At 46.8% G+C, this 10,727-nt stretch overlaps 1 long non-coding RNA gene across 1 annotated transcript in view; it reads left to right on the forward strand.

The window, feature by feature from the left end:
- The window catches only part of LOC126935299 (uncharacterized), a 78,269-nt gene extending 69,294 nt beyond the window's left edge, over positions 1 to 8,975 (forward strand). Inside the window, exon 3 of the long non-coding RNA XR_007719206.1 lies at positions 8,146 to 8,975. This is a non-coding gene — a long non-coding RNA (uncharacterized LOC126935299). The remainder of the gene's footprint in view (positions 1 to 8,145) is intronic.
- The last annotated feature ends 1,752 nt before the right edge of the window (positions 8,976 to 10,727 follow it).

Here is a 10,727-nt window from a genome sequence, read left to right on the forward strand (position 1 = left end):
CTCCATCAAGCCTCAAAAGTTCCTGACAGTGCCTGACCAACTTGTGTTCAGCCACACGTTACTCATCTCTGTCCCATGACACTTTATTTTCCACCACCATGCCCTCACTCAAACTGTTGTTTCCTCGCTGGTGACATTGCAGGCTTCAGAGAATTGGGGCAGCTGGGGAATAAGACACAAGAGGCTAGTGGCAGAGAAAGGAACAGTTCCAGAGAATTTCTCCCAGGGACCCTGTGGAGCACCCTTTTACCCGCTCACTGCCTCAGAATAATTAATAACAGCCTCAGGCCGGCTCTCTCACTCCCTTGCAGAGGTCTGCTCCAGGATATCTGAGGCACATACTCTCAATTACAGAATCTCAGAATATATCTAAGGCATATTGTACCCACCTTGTTTTGACCCAACTATTCCTTTTTCTCAATCTGGAGATCACCTCTTAGAAAAGTCATCCTTATCACCTAAGCTTGCAATCTCAATTTTCTTTCTTTCTTTTTCTTTTTTTTTTTTTTTTTTGAGACAGGATCTCACTGTGTCACCCAGACTGGAGTACAGTGGAGTGATTATGGCTCACAGCAGCCTTGAACTCCTGGGCTCAGGTGATCCTCCTCCCTCAGCCTCCAGAGTAGCTGGGACACACCACCATGCCTGGCTAATTTTTGTATTTTATAGAGACTGGGTTTCTCCATGTTGCCCAGGCTAGTCTCAAACTCCTGGGCTCAAGTGACCTGCCCACCTCCACCTCCCAAAGTGCCAGGATTACAGGCATGAACCACTGTGGCTGTCCTGCAGCTTCAGTTTTCAATCTGCCTAAGAATCCCCATGGGAGTTTGTTTTACTGAGTAGACTTTTGGGCTCCATTCCAGAGGTTCTAATTCAGGAAATCTGGAGTGGAGCCCAGAAATCAGCATTTTTAAACAAGATTTCCAAATGACTCTGATGCAGATGGTTCTTGAGACTAGCCATGCAGTCCTGGCTTGGTCAGGGTTCCTTCTCAGATCCTGCCCATGGCCTTGCATTTACTCTGTAGGACTGTTTATGACAGTTATAGAAAGTAACCACCTCATCTGCTAGGTTGTGAGTTCTTTGAAGATAGGGATTGTCTTTTGTTCTAATAAAATCTTAGAACCAAAGTCTTAGAATCATATCTTAGGATTCTAGAATGTAAATTGGAAGAATTCTCACGAGTTTCCTAGTCAAATCCCTCATGAGCCTAACAGATCCTCCCATTTCTTTATTTTTGGAAACATATCACCCAGGCTGGAGTGCAGTGTGCGATCTCAGCTCACTGCAACCCCTGCCTCCCAGGTTCAAGCAATTCTTGTGCCTCAGCCTCCTGAGTAGCTGGAATTACAGGTGTGCCAAAACACCCAGCTAATTTTTGTATTTTTAGTAGAGATGGGGTTTTGCCATGTTAGCCAGGCTGGTCTCGAACTCTTGACCTCAAGTAATCTGCCCGCCTTGGCCTCCCAAAGTGTTGGGATTACAGGCGTGAGCCACCACACCCCACCTCTATTTCATTTTTGACATGAGGCTATCCAGCTTCTCTTGCACACCTCTAGGGAGCTCATTGCCTGCAAGGCAGCCAGACAGCTCTGACTGTTAGGATATTCTCACATTTTAACAAAAACTGCCTCTTGTTGACTTCTACCCTTTGGGCCTTGCACCCATTGGAGACATAAAATAGAAGTCTGATCTGTGTTCCCTTTTACAATCCTTCAAGAATTTAAGGTCGGCCAGGAGCAGTGGCTCCTGCCTGTAATCCCAGCACTTTGGGAGGCCAAGGTGGGTGGATCACTTGAGCCTAGGAGTTCAAGACCAACCTGGGTAACATAATGAGACCTCATTTCTACAAACAATACAAAAATTAGCTGGGCATGATGCCATGTGCCTATAGTACCAGCTACTTGAGAGGCTGAGGTGGGAGGATTGCTTGAGCCCAGAAGGTCGAGGCTGCAGTGAACCGAGATTGTGCCACTGCACTCACTACAGCCTGGACAACAAAGTGAGACCCTATCTCAAGAAAAAAAAATTGTTGGGCACAGTGGCCCATGTCTGTAATCCCAGCACTTTGGGAGGCGGGCGGATCATGAGGTCAGGAGTTCAAGACCAGCCTGGTAAATATGGTGAAACCCCGTCTCTACTAAAGATACCAAAAAAATTAGCTGAGCATGGTGGCATGCACCTATAATCCCAGCTACTCGGGAGACTGAGGCAGAAGAATCGCCTGAACCCAGGAGGCGGAGGTTGCAGTGAGCCAAGATTGCGCCACTGCACTCTAGCCTGGGTGACAGAACGAGACTACATCTCAAAGAAAAAAAAAAAGTAGAATTTAAGGTCTATCCTTTACTTCCCCTTCTCTGGGGTGAGGATAAGGTAGGAACCATGTCAGGGAAAGCAGCTGGGCCTTGGAAAGGGGGCTGAGCTGCCTCATGTTCCCCAGCTGTGCCCCGGAGCCTTGCCAGGAGGCTTAGATGAAGTAATGTGTATAATATGCCTAGGGCCGGGCCTAGCGTGAGGCATAGGCTTAATAATGGCAGCTTCTATTGTCATTGGATGAGAAAGAGTGGGAGGAAACAGAGTTCCTGTCCCTGGGGATCTCTAGTCTGACAGGGACTTCAAGGAGCTCCCTAATCCAAAGACATTGGCGACATGGCCCTGACCCTGGGATGGGGGAGTAGGGTGGATGCAGTTTGAGGGTAGGATGAGCTGATTGAAGGGATAAGGGGAAGACTCACCTAGAGATATGCTGCAAAAAAGTCTTGGCTTAAATGTCACCTTCTTGGTGAGGCCTTCCCTGAGCATCCAGTTTACAAATGCTAATTCCTCCTTTCTCCTGTCTCCCTACCTCCATCCCCTACCTTACTTTTCAGTAACACCTTACCAGATGATTCTGATATATTTCACTTACTTAAAAAAAAAAAGTATTTTGTTGTTGTTCTTGCTGCATCTTCAACTGAGGCTCACAGCTCCCTCTGCCCTCAGCCCTCTCTTAGAGCTCTCCCTGAGTCTAGATTCCTGTAACCACCTCCTTCTCTTTCCTCTTCAGGCCTAGGGGTGGTAGTGATGCCCAAGTGCTTTCAGCTCCAGGATATCTCACAACCCCTGTGGTTTCCCCACTCTCTGCACATCTCTGAATAGAGCCTTCTTGAATTATCCATATGAGATAGCCATCTTCTTCCTGCAGGACCTGACTGGCACAGAGGCCCACTTTCTCTGCTCCTACAGCCCCTTGGGCTTTCCTCTCACACAGCATTTACCATTCTGTGTTACAATTGTCTCCTCTATCGGTTGACTCCACACCTAGAACATAAATTCATCGAGGGCACCAAGCCATTCCCAGCACCAAGCCTAGCACAGAGGAGAATGAGTGAGTGAATAATGGTCATGAGAGGGAAGACCCCTAGGAATTATGTTATCAGAGAAAGCTTCCAAGAAGAGATAGAACCTGAGAGAACCTCAAAGGTCAGTAGGAGACTTTTTCAACCTGTGGGCCAAAACTTTCCTCTGAGCATCAAACTCCCATATCCAACAACCTCCCTGATGTCTCTGTTTGGATAACGTGGGGACCGGAACTCTTGACTTCTTTCCCTTTCAATCTTCTATGTCTCAGTCAATGGCACCATCATCCACCCAGTTCCCTGTTTGTTTTCTTCATAGAACTCAACCCAATCTTCTGTTTATCTGTTTGGGGCCTGCCTTTCCCGTTGGACTGGAAGCGCTGTGAGAACACAGACGAGTTGTGTCTTTTCCACCATGGTATCCCTTGAGTTACATCTTGATTTTTCAGTGCACCTAACCAGATGACTCTGATCTATTTGATGTTTCTAACTCAAGGTCTAGGAAGTGGGGGGGAAATGTTGAAAGGTAGAGTGAGTGTGGATGGTACCTGTCAACAGTTTCAGAAGCCTGGGTCACCGGGGGGAAATGCAATGTGACTCACAGAGGAAGTTTAACAGTCACATCAAGTTACTTTATTTCATTACTCACGAGGAGCCCATGTCTGTGCCTCCAGGGTCTTATCTCCTCCTGGCTTGTCAGTTTGGTCCTTAATCCCTTGCATTCCCAAAATCTGAAATGCTACAGCCCAGAAATCAGCTCATTTCCTCTTCTCTATCCCCTCTTCTTCTCTCTCTTCCAAATCCCTCTCTAAGGGGAGTGCTACGTCCTTCTCACCGATGTGTTTATGAGGTGTCTGAAGATGTGCATTCTGGATTCTCATTCTGATTCCAACAGCAAATATTCATCTTTGGTGGAACTACTTGTCCTCTCTGGACCTGTTTTCCTCTCTGCACAGGATGGTGTGACACTGTCTGATCTCTAGGGTTCCTACCAGATCTGACCTTCTTCAAGACTCAGCCTTGTGGGGAGGGACAGGCATCACACCACAGTTCTTAGCTCAGACAGGTATGGTGGCTCTTCATAGTCGCAAAAGCATCTTCACATTTGCTGTCTCATTTGGTCCTTTGGAGTCTAGACTGGAGTCCAGACAGTGGACTTGCCTCTAATTGACTTCATGAATTTGGGCAATTTCTTCTTCTGAAACTCAGTTTCCTCTTCTGAAAACAGGGTCAGTAATACATCCTTGTGGATTTGTTATTTGCTGCAAATATTGTGCTTAGAACAGCTCTGGACCCTCATGAGCTGGGCTGGCAAGAGGCAAGTAAGGGGCCCGGCACCGTGGCTCATGCCTGTAATCCCGGCACTTTGGGAGGCCGAGGTGGGTGGATCACCTGAGGTCAGGAGTTCAAGACCAGTCTGGCCAACATGGTGAAACCTGTCTCTATTAATAATACAAAAAATTAGCTAGGCGTGGTGGCGGGCACCTGTAATCCCAGCTACTTGGGAGGCTGAGGCAAGAAAATTGCTCAAACCCAGGAAGCAGAGGTAGCAGTGAGCTGAGGTCACGCCATTGCACTCCAGCCTGGGTGACAGAACGAGGCTCTGTCTCAGAAAGAAAAAAAAAAAGGATAGGCAAGTGAGGTGGAATTGAGCTGAATACCAATAACTAAATAACTCCTCCCAGGTTTCCAGCACTTTGCAGGGCTTAGCACACCCTGTCCATCCTCTAACTGTGGATTAGGGCTGTGCGTCACCAGGGTCCAGGTAGGAAACAGATGGCACCCTGAAAAATGAGTAATTTAGAGTGTGGTGAGGGTTTAGAAAATCAAGACGAAATAGTGCAGTTTGTCTGGCAAGCAACAGTGAGGATGGAAACTACTTGGGCTGACAGGGCGAGGGGAGGAAGGGGTTATTACTGGAACTCAGAGAGGGCAGTGGTGGGGAGGGCATCAGGACTGGAGCTGTGGCCTTTGGTAGAGGCTAACCTCTCACAGGAAGAGAGCCAGGGGAACAAGCACATTTCTCTCTCTCCCCTCCCATCCTGTGGTCTTCTACCACTGCCTCCTGTTGGCTCAACCCAGACTGAAGCTCCAGAGTCAGGCGGCCTACTATGGGTGGAGAAGGGTGGTGAGCCCACGCAGGACAAGTGGAAGGATCCAGCACAGGCAGTGCATCTGTCAGATGGGTAGGGTCCTCCCCTGTTCCTTTTCAGCCTGCTCCAGGCAAGGGGTGGGAGGAAGGAGTAGGAGAACTAAGGAATGCGGGTGGAGGATGCGAGCTTGGGTTTTCACCCCAGAAAGGAGCAGGAGGGGACAATCTCAGTTCCTCAAATACCCACATGCTCTCTGTCATCTTCAGGCCTTTGCTTACGCTGTTCTCTCTGCCTGGAACACCCTTCCTCCTGGGGCAGGCTAACTCACCCTTAGATGCTACTTCCTCCTGGAAATCTCCCCTGCCCTAAATTAGATGCCTTTGTCTGTGTCCCCTGACTGCTCCCATCCCACGAGTCTCCCCTTTTTCATATGTATCACCCTTGTGTAAGTCCCTGTTCTTGGGAAGAATGGCCCTGACTGCATGGAGAATGTTACTCTCACTGGGAGAGCCCCTAGTCTGAGGGAGCAATAGGTGAAGCAGCCCCTGGGAGGATCAGAGTGCTGTTTGTTTTTTGGTGCTTCTAATCTTCTGCCTCCAAAGTTATCAATGTTTAGAAAACAAGCAACAGATGTGGGTGTCTTTACTGGAGCTCTGGCTGAACCCACAGAGAAAGGAGGGATTCCCTAATTATTCTTAGTGGTAAGAGACCACCTGGATGGTGCTGACACAGGCACAAGCCAAGAAAGGGGTCAGCCAGGGATCATTGGCTCTGGGACCCTGGGCCAAGTCACTGCCTCACTTTGAGCCTCTGTGTTCCTCACTTACACAAGAATCTTGGTCCTGCAAACCTTGCAGGTTTCCAAGGAGCAAATGGATTCGTGGCCGAGAAGGCACTTTGAAACCATGAAATGCTTATTATTGCCTTCCCCTCAGACCAGGAGCTCCTGGAAGGAGGGGCTGTACCTCAGATGTTATGCATATTTGTTATCCCACCTAAGTAAATAGGACAGTGTGGCAGCAAAACAAAGCAAAAAAAGTGTTGACACTGACTTAAGCTTTATTTTTAGAAGAATGTATTTGGGGCTATTTTGGATTCTCCCAGAAGCAGGCCCTGGGACATGGATTTGAGTACAAGTGGTTCATGTGTGACGTGATCCCGGCAAACACAATTAGGAGAGTGGGAAAGTAACACAGGAGTGAATGGAACCTTAAATAAGGTGTACCTTTAGCAAGCTTAGCACTGCTAGGGAACCCTAGAGGCCTGGGTAGAATACATCCAGAGTTACCTCTCATTAGAGGCAAGGGGGTTAGGGGAGTCAGTCATTGGCCGAGGGCTGCTCGAGGGACTTGAATTCTCCAGCATGTCTAGCCTGACACATGGGTTGATAGCCCTGGTCCCTCCAAAAGTCCTGAGACAAAATGTGCAGATGCTGGAAGGTGGAAATAGACACTGAAATGTCTCTTCTTCTCCTTCTCCTTTTCCTTCTCCTTCCTCCTTCCTCCTTCCTCTTTCCCCCTTCCTCTTTCCTCCTTCCTCCTTCCTCCTTCTTTCTTCTTTCTTTCTTTTTTTTTTGAGACAGGTGCTCACTCTGTCACCCCAGCTCCAGGCTGGAGTGCAGTGGTGATGATCTTGACTCATTGCAGCCTTCACTTCCTGGACTCAAGCAATCTTTTCGCCTCAGCCTGCCAGGTAGCTGGGACTGCAGGTGCATGCCACCATGCCTGGCTAATTTTTGCATTTTTTGTAAAGACAGGTTTTTGCCATGTTGCCCAGGCTGGTCTTGAACTCCTGAGCTCAAGTGATCCTCCTGCCTCAGCCTCTCAAAGTGCTGGTATTACAGGAGTGTGCCACTGCACCCAGCCTGAAATGTCTATTTCCAACAGACATTTGAATTGGCACCGAAATGGAAGGGCTAGACAAATATACATGGGGCACCTAAAGCACCTGCTGTAGTCTGGAGCAAACAGGCACTTGAGTTCCCCAGAACAGCTTCACACCTCAGAGACTCTCATGCTTCTTATTCTGCCTGGAACACACCATGTCTTCTTATCTATCCAAAAATTCTTTACTTATCTTCTGAGGCCATCGTGGACGTCTGATGTCTTGGCCTTCCCAGAATTCCTTCTTTTGGGAACGGAACCTCTCTCTTCCTCTTGGGGAGTCACCCTTCCCTCCCTTGCTCTCAGCCCATATGGTTGAGGTGGGGCTAAGCCCCATCTGTTGGTTCCAAGGGGGTCATGACCCTCCTTGGAGCAGTGATTTATCCAGAATCCTTCCTGGGCCTTAGGCTGAATGTATACGAAAGTAGGGGTGGCTAAGCTATAGAATCTAAGTGTGGTGTGACCAACAGCCATCTTTGGTACCACACGGGACAGAGCGAAGCCAATTCTGAGGTCAGCAGAGCTAAGGGATAGAGGAAGAAAAACCAAGTCCTGATGCCATTGTTTGAGTCTCTGGATCAATCTGTGCCTGAAGTCTATCCACAGACTTCTCAGTTATGAGATCTAAAATATTCTCTTTTCACTTGAGCTAGTTTGAGCTGGGTTTCCTGTTACCTACAACCTAAAGTCCCCACTAATTCAGTGTCACTTTCAGCCTTTCCTGTCCTCATCCTCCCTGTTAAGACTTAGTACTTCTTTTATGTCCCCACGGTTCCCTATGCAAGCTTCTCTCAGTGTGTGTAACACTTTACTGCATGTGTTTGTTTACAGGTGTGTCTTCTCTACAAGGCGGTGAACTCCTTGAAGATGGACCAAGTTGGATCCATCTTTGTCCTCAGGATCCAGCACAGGCTTGAACCTGGCCAGACCATACCATACATGTTGTCTTCAACTCCAAGCTGCATAGATTAAGGGCACATTGGCCAATTGGAGCCTATGGAGATGAGGGCAGTGGTGTGGAGTCTGGAAGCCATGAAGAACATAAGAAGAATAAGGAATGTTTAACTTGAAGAAGAGACCACTTCTGAGACAATCCATTCTCTGATTCCACAGACTGTTTCTGGGCACCTCCTCTGTGGAAGGCCCGGGACTGGGGGCTGAAAAGGCCACGGATGACACAGCTATAGTCCCTGCCTGGGGAGCCCACAGTCTGAATGGGATCAGGCAGAGAAACAAGGAACTATGATAGAGTGTGGTCAGTACCACTAGAAAGGGATGTAGCGTGTGGCCAGGGAAGTCCTCTTAGTGCAGGGGGGACAGAATTATGACAGTGTTGGTGGCATTTTAGCTTTGAGGAGTAACTTTCTAACAATCAGAACTATCCAAGAATGGAAGGCTGTCTCAGGAGGTAGTAAGTGCTCTGTGTCTGGAGAGATGTGTGAGCAGGGCTGGGACAACCACTTAACAGACTGGATATATATTTTTTCTTTTTTATCACTTTATTTACAAATTGTCTATGTCTTTTAATGTTAAAGTATGTTTTTTGATAATAACATAGAATTGCTTGCATTTATAAAAGGTCAACAAATGCTGCCTTTTAATGAGAGTATTTAATCCATTTACATTAAATTAGTATGTTTGGATTAATCTATCATGGTGTTTGATTTCTATTTCTGTTTTCAGATTTTCATTTCTCTACCTTTAGTTGGAAAATTATTTTTATTCAATTTTATCTCCTATGTGAATTATCATTAATAATTTAATTTGTGTCACCACTATTGAATTTCTGCTTATGTCCATTTGTCTTATTTTTGGTGGTTGCTGTATAGATGCATATGCATCTTCTTTTTATCATTACTTGCCTGCCAAAAATACTCTAGTGTTTAGGAATATAAGAATCTTGGTTGGGCGCGGTGGCTCACACCTATAATCCCAGCACTTTGGAAGGCCGAGGAGGGCTGATCACGCGGTCAGGAGTTTGAGGCCAGCCTAGCCAATATGGTGATACCCCATCTCTACTAAAAATACAAAAATTAGCCAGGCGTGGTGGTGGGTGCCTGTAGTCCCAGCTACGTGGGAGGCTGAGGCAGAAGAATGACTTGAACCAGGGAGGCAGAGGTCACAGTGAGCTGAGATCGCACCACTGCACTTCAGCCTGGGTGACAGAGCAAGACTCCATCTCAAAAAAAAAAAAAAAAAAAAGAATCTTAAAACAGTATACTTATAACTTCTTCTTTTTTTTTTTTTTTTTTTAATGAGACAGTTTTGCTCTGTCACCCAGGCTATAGTGCAGTGGCGTGATCTCGGCTCACTACAACCTCTACCTCCTGGGTTCAGGAGATTTTCCTGCCTCAGCCTCCCGAGTAGCTGGGACTACAGGCGCGTGCCACCACTCCTGGCTAATTTTTATATTTTTAGTAGAGACAGTGTTGGCCAGGCTGGTCTCAAACTCCTGACCTCAAGTGATACACCCACCTCGGCCTCCCAAAGTGCTGGGATTACAGGCGTGAGCCACTGTGCCCTGCCTTAAAACGATATATGTCTGAATACCACCCTACTATCTTCATGGTTATATACTTTACATTCATATCTGCTATAAATTCCACATTATATAGTATTATTTTGACTTTATGGTAGTTATGTTCTATAAAGTTGTTGAAATCATGAACACTGAACCATGGCTCCTAGAGGAAATAAAGAGTTAGGTTCCTGTTTGTCTCTTGTCACAACATTTTCTTTTTTCTTTTTGAGATGGAGTCTCACTGTGTTGCCCAGGTTGGAGTGCAGTGGTGCCATCTCAGCTCACTGCAACCTTTGCCTCCCAGGTTCAAGCGATTCTCCCACCTCAGCCCACCAGATATTTGGGATTACAGGTGCACACCACCACACCCGACTAATTTTTGTATTTTTAGTAGAGACGAGGTTTCACCATGTTGGCCAGGCTGGTCTCGAATTCTGGCCTCAAATGATCCTCCTGCCTTAGCCTCCCAAAGTGCTGGGATTACAGGCATGAGCCACCATGCCCGGCCTATTTTCATCAACTGAAAAATGCATATGCTTGTTTTATGTGTGTTTCCATTTAGAAACATCTTATTTCAAATATATGGTTGATTCATTAACACTGAACTCACAGCCAACTGCATTATGAGTCATGCCTGAACAAAGCTTATGTAACACGTGTATCTTTTCCATAAGGCCCATTATAGTTTTCTTGTGCTTGGAAATACCAGACAGCATTTCAGCACTACTATTGGGAGCCATGTTAAATAGTGAAATTGCTATTGAAAAGCACAATTTTTAACAGACTGGATGTTGATGTTTATCAACAAAGAGGACCAACGTGGAGGCTGCAGGGAATTCCTCACAATAAGGCAAGCCATTAAATCTCTGCTTCCTTCTGTATGTCAGGTACT

Source organism: Macaca thibetana, chromosome 14 (genome assembly GCF_024542745.1).
Source record: "Macaca thibetana thibetana isolate TM-01 chromosome 14, ASM2454274v1, whole genome shotgun sequence".
NCBI lineage: Eukaryota > Metazoa > Chordata > Mammalia > Primates > Cercopithecidae > Macaca > Macaca thibetana.